Genomic DNA, 16,828 nt, shown 5'->3' on the forward strand with positions numbered 1-16,828 from the left:
CATGCTTTTAGCAGTTGTGTTGTGAAGCTCTAATCAAGTGTCTGTAAAACATATTGAAAGTTCTTAACAAGATCATATCTCTAAGAGTAAAGTTTGAGTTTGAAGAGTAACAGTGAAACAAAAGATGGGATGGAACCATGCAAGTTCAGAGTACAAGTCAGTTTTCATGAGTTAATGACACTTTCATGCCACTTGGAGTCATGGGGACATCCTTACCAGCTCTATTGGTCCAGTGACATGATGGGGGAATTTGGCTTTAAGCAAGACTTTTGAAACTGTTCCACTATGCACACAGGCCTCATCAAGAATTATTAAATGTCTCATAGGAAAAATTGCAAATACCTCAAACCCTGTTTAACCCCTCCCTCTCTTGACAACTCTTAACAAATTCATAAAAAAATCTAAGAAAACACAGTTTTGATGAAACCTTCCCAAAGATGTGTATTTTCCCAGTTGGAAAAATATATTTGGAGATCAGTTATCAACGAGACACTGTTCAAATGGAAATCTGTACCAAGCAGGATCCTGTGCTGTGATCTGTGCTCACTGATTGGTGTCAATAGTGCCCTGGGTGCAAGAACCAATTGTAATCACTACAACCACAAGGAACAGCAGCCTGGGAAAACTGCAGGTATGTTGGATAGTGGAACTGGAAATCAGATTGGAGAAGTGATTAGAAAAATGTTATTCATCGTGGAGAGAAAATAAAAGGTACTTACTGTATATACAGAGGAAAAGTTCGCTGCAGAATGGAGGGTAAAGTAGTTGATTCTAAAGAAAACAATACAGAAGTTATGAGGGGTTCAACCTGCATTTAAGTCTTCAATGATACAATGTTGTGAAAAAGAAAAATGTACTACTGAGAATTTTTTTTAAATGAATGTAACCTGGAAGGCGACATTCATTTTAAAAAAATGTTACATTCCTTCATACACCTGTAACAGGTGTATAGGTCCTTCTGCCTTCCTCAGCACAGGCAAGCTTTGGGCTTTACTTTCCTAAAAGGACATGAAGGAAAAAAGAGGGGCTGTTTACAGCATACAGAAGGGAGCTTAAAAACCTTAAAAAAAAAAAAAAAACCAAAAAACCCCCAAAAACCTTCAAAAAAAAAAAACAAAAAACAAAAAAAAAACACCAAAAAAACCAAAACCGAAAAAAGGTGCTGAAGAGAGGATGTTTTTTTCCCCCCTGAACTGATATGAAAATATAAACTTAGATTACTCAAAGAACAATTTAGGCTAGGTGTTATAAAAGTCATAATTAAAGAACAGGTCAGATGGCATTGGGAAAATATGTGCATTTCCACTGCTGAAGGACTTTACAAAGTGGTTAAATAAACAGCTGTCAAAAAGAGCATAGGTACAGTTGATTTTTGACCTCTTAAAATCTGTTTCTGCTCCGCTTTCTATTATTTTCTCCAAGTGGATTCTGCCTCTTGGATGTTTGTTGGTAAAGCCAGCAATCAAAATAATAATGTAGAAGCAGAGGCCTGTAAACACAGAGGATCTGGTATGGTTTCTAGCCATGTCATTCAGCCTCTGGTGGGAAGTGCCAAGATATGTGCTTTGGAAGGCTCCTAGGGCACATAGCTGCATGTCAGCCTATTTCAATTAGCGTGTTGAAATGGCGGATTACACATCTCTATAAAAATTAAATTGGTCTCATCTCTGAAATTATAAAAAGCCTGAGGATCCAATGGAAGAATGAAATCTTGAGCACTTCGATTTCAGGGGCCACTGGAAGGAGTTGTGCCACTGTTTCTGTGGCACCCCACTGCTGTTGCTTGTCCTCTCTGATGTCCCCTCGCCCACAGTGTGGGTCACAGAGGCAGGGAAGCAGGGATGGAGAGCAGTCCCTAACAGATGGCTTTCTGCTTGGGGTGGGTTAGCTGCTGAGATGTCAGGGAGCCCTGGGAGCCTTAGCTCTGCATTTTTCTGAAGACAGGCTTTCTCTCTTAAGTGCCTGTATTCAGACTATTTAAATGTGCAGTTTAGATGATTTTGAGTTTAACTGTACAACTGTCCTCTCCACAATACTCAGCTTGTGGCACACTGTAAGTCACCATGCATTCACCATCATCCAGGGCCCCAGCTGGGAGCTCAGGTGAGCTGCTGGTTTCCCTTGTGTGCTCAGTCATTTCCCTTTTTGAGTCTTCTCCTTCCACCCCACCTGTGTCTCTCACACCACCAGACAACACATTTGCCTCCCCAGGCTCTCAGGGGATCTGTCATGAGATCTATATGAGTCTGAAAAATTTCTCAGATTTTCTTTTCTTCATGCCATTTAAGGGGGCTGCCAGTGTCCCTGAAACTTTTGGTCACCACTGATCCCTTCTACCTGTGCTGTAGGTGGGTAGCAGCCCTGGTCAGAGACTCAGCCTTTTGTGCATCCATCCCTGAGGCAGCCAAGTCTTTCCTGGTGGCCTCTCTGTCCCTGCTGAGTTTGGGTGGGTGAGTGGGTCATGGCCAGGCTCTGAGAGCCACAGAACTCCCCACTGCTGTCCAGAGGGAGAATGACCTCTGACAGACCCTTCCACCCTGTGTTGGGTGGTGACTAATCCTGTGGGGAAAGCAAGGGCAGGGAAAAGACTGGGCAGAGTTCACACAGCTTCCCTGGGGAGGGAGCTTAGCCTTCCATGTGTGGATCCATGCTCTGTACATGAATGCAGTGACATTTCTATCTCTCTAATGTCTCCTCCTAAAACTGCTCCAGGATGTCTTGCTTGTCGGATGTGGGTGGATCTGGCATTGCATTTCTTGTGCACCAAGGCACAGAGTTCTTGGGAAATGGTCTCAGGAGTTGTTATTTCCATAACTGTCATTCTCCAGGGACTGGGGGAAGTGGGGACAGGAAGAATTGTGAGAGTAGCTATTACAAAAAGAAAAAAAACAAACCCAAAAGATTTTCTCTGATGCTGCATGCTTGAGCTCTAAATGTACTGTCTTTTAATCTCTATAAAAGTCACTGAATTTGTTGGCTCAGCTTTTAATTCTTTTCGTGGTGAGAAAGACACTGAAGGGAGAGGGGACAACTCCAACAACTGCCACCAGCAGTCCTCAGGCCTGGCTCACCCCTCCCTCCCTGTCAGCCCCTGCGCCCCGCCAGCCAGCACGGGCACAGCACAGGGGCTTGCACAGTGCCAGGGTGGCTGCAGGGCCAGGGAGGGCTGCCACACCACAGAGCTCTCAGATGCAGCTCCGGGTGACAGGAGGGAAGCACAGAAGCTGCATGTGCAGGATGGATTCTCTCTGCTCACCCCTCTGCTGGGTTTTGATTGACAGAAGAAACAAAAAGCAAACATATTTTCGGAGGTGCAAAGGAAGTAGTGGCAGCAGACCTAAGGTTCAGGGGCTTTTCTGGACTGCAGTTCAGTTTTCAAGAGAGGAACAATGGTGGGATGGCAACAGATTGAACTGCCCCCCTGCTTGATATTTTTATTTGCATTTATTTGCTTCTTATTCACCAGGAGAAACATTTGGTGTGGGTGCTTCTGAAAGGAAAGGCTTGGAGGCCCATCTTCTGACCTCCAACAAAATAGTTGGTATTTTTAAAAATTTCTGGATAAATGAAACTTCTGCATTACTAAAGGTGACATCAATGTGCATGAAAAAAATTAATTTTAAATTGAACTGTTTTGAAATTAAAATGTTGTTTTTAGATAAAGTCAGAATAAAATGCTTTGAAACCTTTCTGCTTGGTTTGGTTTAGGGAGTGCAGTAGGTCTGAAATGGACCTATTCTTCCAGGAGTTTTTTATTTTGAAAAAGCAGCTTTTTCTACCTGAAAAGCATTGCCCCCTTCCAGTTCGAAGCCTAACAGCGCTGGTGGTTTGTGGTGGGAATTTTCTGAGGTGCATAAATAACTTGGGTAGTTATGAACACTTTACCCAGAACCAGATTTATCATATTTAATGTCTTAAATATTGGTGGAACAACTCGTATTAAATCCTATGTACTATAATTTTTTTCCTGATCAATTCCATATTTATAGCATTAATCATTTCTCTGCAGTTAATTAAGAGAATTGATGGCTCTCAGGCTTCCTTAAGCTGATTCTTTAAATAAATATATCAAACAAGATCTCCAAGTCTCCCCAAATCAGACTCCGTCACAATAGCAGTACAGGGGCCAAAGGGACAGGAGCGCAGATCCAGAGAGCATCCACAGGGACTTGACAAACAAAAAAGTGATATTTCAAGCTTGTGTCTCAGTGGAATGGGGAAATAATAGCAATATAATCAAGGGAGTGTTTGTGTAGCCCTTATGGTTTAAAAACCTTTTGCCTCAGCCGCGCTAATACTGTGAAACAAGGATGCTGATTATATGACCAATTGTTTGGCATGTGTTCCTAAACTGGTTTATAATTACCAAATTAATCTCTCTGAGGTATTAAAAGCCTATTTGCACAATCTTTGTAAAACTAAAAGGGAAGCGAAGCACTTTACCTGTGTTGATACAGAGCCCTGCAAACAGCAACTATTTGTTTTTGTAGCTGTTGTGGCTCTGGGAACAAGTAAATATAAACAGCAGGAAACACAAATACAGAGGCAGTGCAATTGGAGGCTGTCAGGAAGCAGTATGGTGGCTTCAGGAGCTGAATTCGGCTTGAAATAAGCTTTGTCTCAGTATGCGTAAGAGGCTTTGGCACTGTATCAGACCTCTGGGGAAGCCACTCAGCAGGGTGGGGATTACTATAGTTTGTGCTTCCCAATTCACAGCAAACTTGCTTCTCTGTCATAGCCGTGCATTAACTCTCTCTGTCCCACCTCGGCGCTTTCTGTGGGGTTCGTTTGCCCGGGGAGGCAGCGGCGCTCGGGCTCGGAGCGCTCTGCCCGCGCACGGGCGGGGAAGAGGGAAGGAGGGAGGGAAGGAGGGAGGCACAAAGATGGCTAATTTTGCCAGGCTGCATGGTTCTCCTCCGCAATGCATGTGCTCTAGTTGCTCTGACAATACCATCTAAAATGCAAATGAATTATGCCTGCGTGGAAGAGCTGGCGGCGAGGGCTGTGCAGACCTGCTGCTGGCATAAACTTCCTCCTGATGGGGATTATTTTCTTTCTCTGTGTGAACACATGGACTCCGCTCTCTCTTTTGAGGTTTCTCAAGGGTTAATTCTCTCCTAGCTGTGGGAATATTTTTCGTTAGGAGCAACTCGATGGTTATTCCTAACACATGACTATCAAAGAGTCAGATTAGCCGAGGGGGAGGGGAAAGACTCCTGAGTTTGCACTTCCTGTCTCTTAATAAAGCTGAGATTCCAGAAGTATTTAATATCATTGTGGTTTACATAGGAAATTGTCTGAACACTCTTAGTAAGTAACTGAATATATGGCTGCTATACTGAATGCCGTTTGTCCACGGTCCTTTTTTCTGTCAGTTATCTTAGGTATCCAGAAAATGTCGTAAAAGCGGGATCTTGTTACGGTGCACAGCTAAGTGAGGAACTACAAAATACAGTTTTAAAAATTTAAATATTTAAAATGTGTTGAGAAATGTGAGGTGCACCAGTACTAAAGAAACAACAGCAATTGTTTTATATGCACTGCTAAGGCAATAAAATGTGGATTCCTTATGTAGGTCCAAATGTAGCAGCTGGATTTGGCTTTATGAACCATGAAAAATAGTTCCCATCTGGAAGTTGATGTTGAATAAAGATGCAACAGTAAGGCTGCATCTTACATGTAACATTTATATGTTTCCAACTCAATACAGCACTAGTACTGGAGAGGAAAGAGTGAGGGAGAGGGAGATAGGAATATACAAATCAGAAGCCTCTGGCCAACATTTTAATGTGCATTCTCTAATTTAGGAGCCTCAGGTTTTGGCTGCTGGGTTGGATTTTTTTGATTTTTTCCCCCCAGAATAACCCTACCAATAGTCAACAGTGTACAAGTAAAAAAGGCTTCTGAATGTCTCACACCACATTCACTGCTTCAAAGATCATTGTCTCCATTTTCCCGTCAAATAAGTAAAAAAGTGATAATGTTACTGTTCTCTGATATTCATCCCCCCAAGCGTCCCTACAGCCTTCCCACCTATCAAATTGGCATTTAAAAGTACATTCATGGGGCCTGCAAATCAGAAATTCTGTTTCAAAGTGGCTGGCCCCTTGCTCTTTACCTGCACCCTGCCATGAGCCATGTTTGCAACATGCAAATCCCTCATTTTCATATCCCAAACCCCCAGTCATAAGATGCCCAGGAGATCCTACTTCCTCTCACACAGAAATATAAAGGTTGAGTTTAGAGACCTTTTTACAAAATCTGGCCCCAGACAAAACTCTATTAATTCCTAAAAGATTTTGTCAAATTTGTGATGCCCCAAAGTTTTTAAGAATTCAAATTACCTACAAGCATAGTCCATGCTAAAACCTTACACTGCAAATTAGGTTGTAAATTCTTATTAATAACATAAGGCAACAAAAAGTCAATAAAAAAAATGAAGTTGGAACATTTTATTGGCTCTTTTTTGCTTCCTCGAGCAAGAATTATTTCTAATGCAAGATGAAGTGTTAGGAGACGTGATGATCCCCTTTTTGCCTAGAAGATGTTGTGAGGTTTCTTTAACTGCAAGACTTTCATGGTGGCCCCAGTGCTGCAGTGCATCTGGCTGAAAAGATTTCCTGTATTTTTCTAAAAGGGTGCTGTTATTGTTCCTGCTGCTCTGGTTGTTTCCATGAGCCTTTAAAATGAAACCAGGTCCCACACCAATTTGTGAGGCGGACATCTTAAATGTTGGGAAAACTTTAAAATCAAAGTTGGATTTTGCAGGTATTCATTGTCATCAGACCATGGGAATCTTGAAATACCTTTAATCCACATTTACCTTTTATTTGAAATAACCCCTCCCCCCCCCCAGTGCTTGCAAACTGTATTCCTTTAACATAGGAAATAAGAACCACATATGTTTAATATACTGACATGTGCAGCACTCACTTGGTACATGTGGCCCACTGATGTGATCATAGGCTTTCTTCAAGTTAGCTCTTCAAATCAGAAGGTAGTGTCACCCTTTCACCTCTGGATATCCTGAGATCCCACACCTACACTACTCCTGCCTATTCTGATCCCCTGCTCAGTGTAGCACTAGAGCACTGGTACTGGAAAGGAGAAAGAGGCTGGGGGTGATGGAAATATATTAGAAGCCCCACAGCAACACTTTTATGTGTATTCTCTAATTTTGGAGTCTTGAGTTTTGTTTTTGTTTTAGTTTTTTCTTTTTGTAGGATAACCCTACTACCAACAAGTAAAAGGCCTTTGAATGTCTTCCACCATGTACCTTCCTCCAAAGCCCATTGCCTTTCTCTCCTTGTCAGTTAAATAAAAAGTCATGTCCCTATTTTGTGATATTAAACCCCTCAAGCATTCCTACAGCCTCTCCACCCACGCTTAGGGAATGCTCTGGAGGTTTGTCCCAGGAAGGTGTGTGGCTGTGCAGGCACAGGGGAGGCCACAACCCCTTTGACAGAAGTTTTGCCACAACCTGAATGTCTGCCATAGCCTTTTTTGAAGAAGTTTCTGAAGCTGAACTGAATGATGTGTTTGTGTGCTAGTGTTTGACTCTAGCAGTCTATTTTCCATGCAGGGATCTTGGAATTTCTGGCAGATATTCCTCAGGCTGGAATCCAGACAGCTTGTCTGAGCACAGAGAAAACACTCTCCTTCACTCCTCAAAATATTGGGAAAAGACACTGTATTTGCTGCTCCTAGGATAAAAGCATCCCTAATGGTGAGTGTGGTCTGAAAATAGCATGATGGACCTTCTTCAAAGGAGATTCACACGTGTGGGTTTGATGTACCCACAGCAGCCCAGCCCCTGCAGGGAAGGGGTCCTGGGCTGTGTCTGTCACCCACTGCGAGAGCATGAGGGTGGCCCTGGGCTGGGGCAGGAGGGCAGCAGGGGCAACAGGCAGAGTGAAGGCAGATTTGGGACTGCAGAGTGGGAACAGGGAGATCAGAGGAGACAGTGAGGCTTGAGGAGGGAAAAGAGACCTTACAGCCTCCCTCCCTCCATTCCCTCCATTGTGGGGCCGTCCCAGCTGCGCACTGCAGCACTGCACGTGCTCTGTGCACATTGGGCTGGGAGGATGAGGGCAGCCAGGCTGTGGGATGGAGGGGACATTTCTGCTCTGTCTGCCAGTCAGTGGCTGCAAGCTTCCCTTGGCCTGGCAGGAACAGGAAGAGCACAGGGCTGCATCCACAGGATGGGCTTGTCAGGGTCAAGGATCCAGTTCCACTGTCCTCTGCCCAAAGCAGAGCAGATTGTAACCATTACCTACTTTGTCTATGCCTTGAGCATGCTCTGGATTCAGTACAAAGACCATAAACGTTCATTAACTTCCCTGTCCAGCCTCCATGAAAAGATTCCCAGCACCTGGAGTGAGCCTATAATGTTGGCTATGGCATACAGAGAGGTTGCTGTCTCTCCACTGTACATATACATTTATTGTTCAAGTTAGTTTTTGTAATTAAAATGGCATGAAAGAAATGAAATATCTAGGCTTTCAAATCACAGACCCATTTTTATACTTAAACGTGCAGGGAAAAAGAATTGAATGGAGGAGATTTCTATTCTCATTTGCAGAATCTCCAGCCTTTTCATTGTTTAATTCACGTGCATGCAAATGTAGGGATTATGCAAGCCTCGGCAGGGCATGCTCTGGAAGTTGCATCCACTGCTGAACAATTTAAGGAGCTAGATTTCATAGGGTTTGGCAATCCCTTCCAAAAGTGCTGAATCTAGGCCAGGATTTAGGCTTGACTTGCATGGAGCTATTAGAAAGCATAGGTTGTGTGCAGTTAGCCAGGGAGCTGGAGAGCAGAGCTACAGTCCTGCTTCTGTCCAGTGGCCTTAATAAAGATTTCCATTTATATTCATTACTGCAACCAAGTCCTGCCTCTAATCTATCGCAGGGGACACTACAGATATATTATTTCTTTGTAGTCTCAAAATGCTCAGATGGTTTTTAACCTTATTAAATCTAAACCCCTTAAATGTGCTTCTGAAGCAAAAGTTTTAGCAGTAAGCCTTCCAAAAAGTAAGATTTACAAAGGAGATTTATGGCTGTGTGGTGAGTTAAGTAACATTTCTCTCAGCATATCATTTGCCAAAATTAGAGGAAATTCCCTACTTCAGCTGAACAGGGAGCATTAGGAATGTGTATTGTGCTGGTAGATCAGGCTGTTAGTGCTCTAAGAAGCAGGACAACAACATGTTAATCTACCTAGATGATGTTCTGATGGTTGCTGCATTTCAGGAGATAATAAAACTTTGTTTGAATAACAGAATGCTTCAGAGTCCTCAGGATTTCACATTTACTGTGTGAGAATAAAATTGGTCATAACCTCACAGAGTCTCTATCTTTGTTTTTTAATAGAACCAAGAAAACAATTATTTTAAAAGGTTAAACCACAATCACATATATTGTGGCTCCATGCAACTATGTGATTGTTTCTAAGTGTGCAGGTACTATCTTGGCTTTTACAAGTAAAGGATCAGGCAGAGTGTTTCAGAGCCTCTGTGGTACATGGTGCAGCATCATGGCAGTTTTTACTTCACATGAAAAAGAGGCACACAAGTGCAGAAGTTGCAGATATTGATGAATCTGAAACTAAAAGACGTATCCTCCTAGTCAGCTTAGGATTGTTTTTCTGGTCAGAAATGATGTAAATAATGGTTAGCTGACTGAGAACACTCAGTGTTACTAAAATAATATGCTGTCAGGTTCTTGCTATATTGTTTAATAACTAAGCAGACTTTTTGGCTACAGAAAAAGGAAACAGTGCATAGACTGCACTTTGATTTCAGCATTTGGTAAACAGTATGATAATGCAGATGTTTGTTCATTTTTCATCTACATTTTGGGGCCACATGTTTTCAGTCAAGATTTGGAGACATTTTCTGAGTTATCTGTTTTCTTCTAACTGTATTCTTTAGATTATTATTTTAGACAGAGCCAGCTGGAAACTGAGGGGACCTGCCTAAGACCATTTCTATACTCACAGTAGTTAATTTTATTGTATGAGTAAAAGCAAAATTCTATCAGAGTATAGAATTAAAAGCCAATCAATGGAGGGAAAAAATGGCCTTAGAAACACCAGTGTCAGCATCTCAGAGGCAGGAATTCCCCTTTTTGTATTCTAGGCATAAAGAGTTCTAGAGTGGAGCCTTCTCCCAGCACCTGGCCTGGGATAGGATGTGTATTCTGGCAATTTGGCTAAATAAGTAAGCTGAAAAATGAGAAAATCTACACTCTAAAAGCCTGTAGCCAGATGCAACAGGAAAGCAAATTTGTCTGTCTCTAGGCAGATTGGTACAAAATGCAGTTGAGGGATATCTTTTCCCTAGACAGGGAAAGCCAAATTTGGATGAGTGTTTACTCCATCTGCCTGTTTTGGACAGTGGTGTTCAAGGTGACTAGGAAGCACTTCAAAATAACATACAAGTGTTCCTCTGGAGGAATTTCTGTAAGTTTTAAGTGTATTAAGTTCCTAAAGGGGTGGATACTGATTTTATATCAAGGAATGTGTCTCCTAACAATGTGGTGCTACTGACAACAGGTCTCATCAGTATCTTCCACACAACAGTCACTGACAATTCCAGGGAGAAGGAATTTCCTTGAGTAGCAGTGGTTTATAATATGAATCCATTCAAAGTACATTATTTCTGTAGTTTTTATGTTAAGTGGAAATGTGTTAAATGCAGTATGAACCAATTGTTCAAGTGGATTTATAATATGCATTTATATAAATGTGAATTGTTCCCAAAAATTAATTAACAGAAACTTTAAGCTTGGGTCTGCATTTATTTGAGGTTCTTTTATGTGTCTTTAAAGTACTAGGAGTTAAAATTTCCACTTTTGAAATTGAATTCTGGGCTATAAGACTAACTTGGAAGTGGATCCATCTGGAGTGAAATCTATATCAATTGAGGAAAATCTTGTTCTAAATATGTATTGTCTTCAAAACAATAGATATCATCCTTAGTTTGGTTTATTGATAACTTCTCAAATACTTTGAAGAAAGAAGTCTTGGGGTGCATTTGCAAACTTGGCACTTGGCAGAAGAGGAATCGTGAAGGCACAAAATATTGCAGTGTCATGTTCTTGGTCTCTTTCAGGTGATATCCAAAATGCACAAGGTCTAAAACCCAGACTGCCAGAGCGATTAATCAGTGGAAGCCAAGGACACAGATTCATGTGTGACTTGCAGAAAATCCATGGATGTACCCAGCTGCCTTCAAGCAGAAGTAACCCCTGGGGGGAAAGGCAGGGTGCGTGTCTCTACTGGTCATCCCTAGAGACAGCTTTAAGGTGGTCCCAGCTCCCCTCTGTTGGGGTCTGTGCTTCCCAGGAGAAGGCTGGTTGCACCTCAGGCAAGAAAAAGCCCAAAGGCACAGGCTTTGCTGTGGGGATTCCCTGCTGTGGGAGCCCTTCAGACACCAATATCTGTCTTCTTTCCTATGTGGAAACTTAGGAAAGGGTTGAAATATATCTGAGGGAATTCTGCCAGATATTCATGTATCTACATTTTCTACTCACGCAAGGGGAGCAGTGGTAACCAATGTACTAAAAGTCTTCAAATGCTGACAAATACAATTTAGCTTTGAAGGCTGCCAGCAATTCTATGGTAGTAAATCCCATTTGCAATCAAAGGGTGAGTCATTAGCCTTGACATTTGAGAAATGGAGATTACTATGAATTTATGAAAAAGGTTCCCTAAAATGTTTCCTTAGCAACTGCTGCTGAGGAGCCTGGGGCATCTCTCAGATCCCCAGGCTCAGGAAAGCCAGCAGCAGTGGAGCAGATGGTTTCCTATCCACTTGCTGTATGTAGTGCTAAGGGATCACTATCCCTATACACTCAAGTCTTGTCTAAGTGAGGAAAAAATGGTGTTTTCCTGTGTTCAGTTATCTTTACTGAGCTGACAATGCTGCTGGAACTGTTGCAATGAGCACAGCTTATTATACAACTCAGGGGCCTGAACAGTATCCTACACAGGGCTATGAGCAACTCGGTCAGTTCCAAACATGACTCCAAGTGGATGTGACAGCTTGTTGCCATCATAAAAAGTATAACATTTTATTTTAAAAGGGTTTTGTTAAAAAAAAAAAAGAATTAGAGAAAGCTTATAGTTTTCCATTTGTCCTCTGTTTCTGAAATGCTCTTAAGTCCTTCAATCTTTTACTTCTAGCCACGAGTTTTTCTTCTAGGTCAAGAAGACAGAATAATGAAGATCTTCCATCTATAGGGAAACAACAGAAAATTTCTTGACCTGCTGTAAAATCACAACCATTGACAATATTACGTAACTTAGCTGGTAAATTTAATCTCAACACATTTAGTTTGCTTAAGCCAGAGAAAAGTACATTTCTCTTAGTTAAGTAGGATCCTTAGCTGGCTGCCACATAAACAAAAAAGGTGAGAGACCTCAAGGTGAGCAGTGGGAAGGTGGGAATGGGGGAGAAGGGGACACAGGCATGCGGAGAGACCTGGGTGCTCCTTGGAAAGGCAAAGGGGATGGAGGTAGAAGGCACTGGGGCTGTGCAGAAGGAGGAATCTCTTGGGTGTACCACAGCAACATCTGTGCCTTGCCTCAGTCAGGTAGGCTGTGAACCAGAGATAAATCCCAAGAAAAGCTGGATGATTGCAAAGCCATGGAGGAATGTCCTTATGGCGTCTGCATGGACCAGTGCAGAAAGGTTCTTCTGGACCTAGGGAACAGGTCTTAGTGAAGAAATGGGCAGCCCCTTACCAGCACAGATTGTATTTTTTTTTCCTGTTGCATTAAATTAATTCCTTTAGTAAATTAAATTCTAATTTTCTGTTTCCAGTAGTCAATATTCTATTTGCATGACTTCCTATGATGGTAACATCTCATGAGTTTCATGTATATGTGATTTTTTTTCCTTCAGGATTTTTCAGATCCAAGTGAGATCAATAAAAAACCTAACATCTTCTGAGGAAAAGATACTACTGCTGGTGTAACCCACAATCCAAATATGAGCACAGTTCTTAGCAATTCTACTGCAGAATATTTTCAGGGGAGTGGTTGCACTTCATGACATTCTTACAAAAATATGAAGAATATTAATTTTTTTCCAATGGAAATAAATCCTTTCTTTTCTCCTCTGTGAAACAAGACACTCCCCATGTTTCTATTGCTCCTGTGTTGTACATCCACTGAGAATGGCCTGTCATTCTGCAAACTCTCATGTATTTTACAGAGTCAACATTGCTATTCATCTCATGCGACTGCAGCCAATCTTGCCTGCCAGGTGAAACGCGATGTTGAAACAGAGAAACCGTCTCAAAGAAACACAAGCTCTCAAAGCGTGAATGGCTCTGTGGATCAAAGAAGGCATTTTGAATTACACCTGGAAATGAAGCAGGGAGCAGCCAAGTCCCCGGAGCACGGGTGCAGGGATGGGAAGGAGGAGCGGTGGCAGGGCCGGCAGTCCCACCCTCGCCTGCTGAGGCTCTCGCAGGTCGGCTCTGAGCGCATCGGAGATGATTGGGAGCAGCTGCAAGCTGAGCCCAGTGCAGCGCTCCCAATACATTCCAGATGATGAATATGATGCAGGCTTACTGGAAGAAAAATATATTTCTGAAGAGAAAAACAATTACTTCTCAAAGCAAGACAATGAAGCTGAACCGACGCTACGTGGGCATAAAATAGAACAGAACTTTTGGGCAATGGCTTTAGCTTCTAATAAATCACCCACCTGGAGATACTTTTGCAGAGTGAGCTTGGATGTATCAGACCCCAAATATTTTCAGAGGTATATAAAGCTGAAAAATTAGGCATTTAAACCTTTGTTTTTCCCCAAAGGGACAGATACTTTGTCGTGTCATAGACTCCGATTTTCATGTTAGCAGAAAGGTGCCCTTGCCAGTCCAAACAACACGTGGGCTGTCTCATGGAAGTTATGAAAAAAGGCTTGGAAACACCACTTGATACAGTGGGTTTCACTGGCTGAATCTTCAGAGGGGACTTGAATGAAATTTGCAAAAACATGTCAAAAGTTAAGTGGCGAAAATCAGCTTAAATGCCTAATTTTAATTTTGTTTGTGCTCTTTGTTGTTTCATTGTGGAGGGAGGGAAGAAGCTGTCTTTTTTCTCCCTGTCCTTTCATTCTGCTTGGGAGAAAATGGATGTTGGTGAAAAGAAGAGAGCTCTGGCAGGGACTGGAAAGGGGTTGTTTATTCTGTTTTGTTTTCTTTAGAAAGGGGCAACTCTTCTAAAACTGGTGATGATCCAGTTAAAGGGGGACTCCGGGTAGGGAAGAGAAAAGAAAACTAATAATCAGCCTCTAAATGACAAGTTTTCTCTTGAACAAAAGAGCAACAGGAGGCAGTGCAGGCAGGGGGTCAGTGCCCAGGGGTAACGTGACCAAAACAATGGCTGGAGAATGTGTGTAGCTTTTGCCACTCCAGAAGCTGCTGCCCCAGTGCCTTCGCTGAGGGACTGCAAGGATCAAACCTGATCCGATGCTGGGCAAGTGTGGTGCCACTTCTGGAGTCCTCCAAAGAGGAGGCAATGACTGACTGTGGGTAACGCAAGCAGGAATTGAAGAATTGTGAGGGAATCCCCCAGTTCTGAATGACAGTGTGATTGAACAGCCCCAGCCAATAAGGCAGAGCCCCTACCAGCAATGGGGCTAAAGGTGGGGTTTAAAGTGACTTCAATTAAAGATAGAGACTGCTCGGCAGTGTCTGTGCTTCTCTTGCACTTGGTTAATTGCCTGTTGGGGAAAGCCAGCGGCGCTGGATAAACTGAAACGAGATGATTTTAAACTGTTATGAGTGTTCATGCAGAAGTTCATACTGGTTTAGACTAAACTGGTTTTAATTTCAATTCATGTAACTTCTGTGTGGACGAGGCCTATGGATTGCCATTTTGCAGCAATGGTGAATTTATAGCATATGTGCTGCAAATGGACTATCATGCAAATTCTCCTGGTATTTGCTCCAAGTCCAGTTCCAGCTGTCGGTGGAGATGGAGGAGCAGAATAGACCACTCACATGGCCTCCCATGTAATGCAGATTGGATCCATTGTCAGTCAGATGGACTGGTGGTGTGGGAGCAGTGTGAAGCCAGTTCTTTCACTACATGGTGTGTAAAGCAATGAGGCAGACAAAAGCTGGATTTAAATTAGGGAATATTTCTGCCAAATTTCGTTCTCTGAAGCAGAAAAATAAAACACTTAATGTGTCTGGCAATGTTTATTCTGTGCACAGGGTTTTAGCTGATCATAAAAGAAAAGCTACGTGTGAACATTATCTGGCAACTTCATCATATTCTGAGGAGATGAGAGAGTATGATTCTACCATGGCCTGAAAAAGTATTAGACTGAGAAAGTGGAAACAATTTGGCAGGAAAACAAGATGGCAAGAGAAAAAGAAAAAAAATAGATTCTTTTCGATTAGGTAGGAATTACCAGTTATAATCACAGCAAAACCGTATCTGCCGCAAAGGCTCCATTTTGAAAGTCCTTGATGTCCTCAGTGTCCTGCTCAATGGCCAGAGGCTTCCCACTTTGCCTTCTTGCTGCTTATTCAAAGAAAGGCAAGGTCTGAATGGTTGGAAAATATATGTGCTGCTCATGCAGTAACTGCATGTGCATGAAAATAAAAGAATTCCTTGCCTATGCACCATGGGTATCTGTGCTGATAAGGAGGCAGTAACTCTCATTACATGCATATTTGAAGACTTGGCCCTGAATTCTACTGGTGAAGTATTTTCCATGACTTTTCCACTGTATCTTCTTAGAGGTTTGTGCTCCAATCATCCAATACCTTGACAGAAATAGAAGAAAGTGTTAAAAATAATCCAAAGAAATAATATGAGACCACTTTTAATTCCAAATGATTGAAAGAGCAAGTATCAGCTAATGTGAATGAAAACATAGTTGTGTATTCCAAGTAAGAAGAACGTCAAGAATAACAACTTTGTAACTGGATTTGGAAAAACAAACAATTCTTTCCTTTCTTTGCATAATAAATATGGTGTGGATAGCAAAAAATAACATTTTATGAATGCTGTAACGTGTTTTTATTTCTACTGGTTCAAAACAGCATTTGCTTCTTGAAATTAAATGGAATCTGATTGAGTTTTGTCCTTTCTGAGCCTTGTCTGGTACAAGGTAATGCATTGACTACCCTATTGATATTGTAATTTTTCTATTATACATAGAAATTCTCATATTGCAAGTTGCTGGGGGCCTTGATATTTCACAAATTTGGGATCATTAAGAATGTTTTCCATGTCAGAGCTATACTAATTGTGACTGTGTTGATGACATCCACCATTCTACTTAAATTGAAAATTGCTGCTTACTAAAGAAGTTGGACCCTGAGCTTAAGTCCTTGGTGACTGATTTGATTAGTCCATTTGAGTGAGAATAGGGCAACACAGGGGCTATGTTAATGGAACTTAAACAATAGGCCATCACTAATCAGAGACCTCAAGGTTGAAGTGAGGTTAATTGTTATGCGGGTGGTATTTGAAAAGAAGTGTTGACTGGTGTAATGCACTATGGGACTGTAGCATTTGAACATGCAGCCCTAAGGCCAGAGGTTTTGTTTAGTTTCCCAATGAAATTTAAAGCTACATTATGTACATCTCTAAACAACAGCCTATATGCTACTGCCTTTTGATACATCACAAGAGCAACAGCTAATTGATAACAGAAATGAGCCTCCAGGCACAAAATTCAGATCCAAATCTGGTACTGGATTTTAATCCCTTTCTAAACTTGGTGAGGTGGGAATTCATTGAGTTTTGATTAAGCCCTTCATAAAATGCACATACAAGATTCAAATGGCTGCCC

General features: G+C 42.0%; 1 long non-coding RNA gene across 2 annotated transcripts in view; it reads left to right on the top strand.

Moving 5' to 3' along the window:
• The window catches only part of LOC115948660, a 64,924-nt gene extending 48,816 nt beyond the window's left edge, over positions 1-16,108 (top strand). The window contains exons 2-5 of one of the 2 annotated variants that reach the window (XR_004082453.1): positions 7,583-7,726; positions 11,117-11,269; positions 12,209-12,416; positions 12,911-16,108. This is a non-coding gene — a long non-coding RNA (uncharacterized LOC115948660). The remainder of the gene's footprint in view (positions 1-7,582; positions 7,727-11,116; positions 11,270-12,208; positions 12,417-12,910) is intronic. The other variant, XR_004082454.1, reaches the window with a different exon arrangement.
• The last annotated feature ends 720 nt before the right edge of the window (positions 16,109-16,828 follow it).

Source organism: Geospiza fortis, unplaced genomic scaffold (assembly GCF_000277835.1).
Source record: "Geospiza fortis unplaced genomic scaffold, GeoFor_1.0 scaffold19, whole genome shotgun sequence".
In the NCBI taxonomy this organism is placed as follows: Eukaryota; Metazoa; Chordata; class Aves; order Passeriformes; family Thraupidae; genus Geospiza; species Geospiza fortis.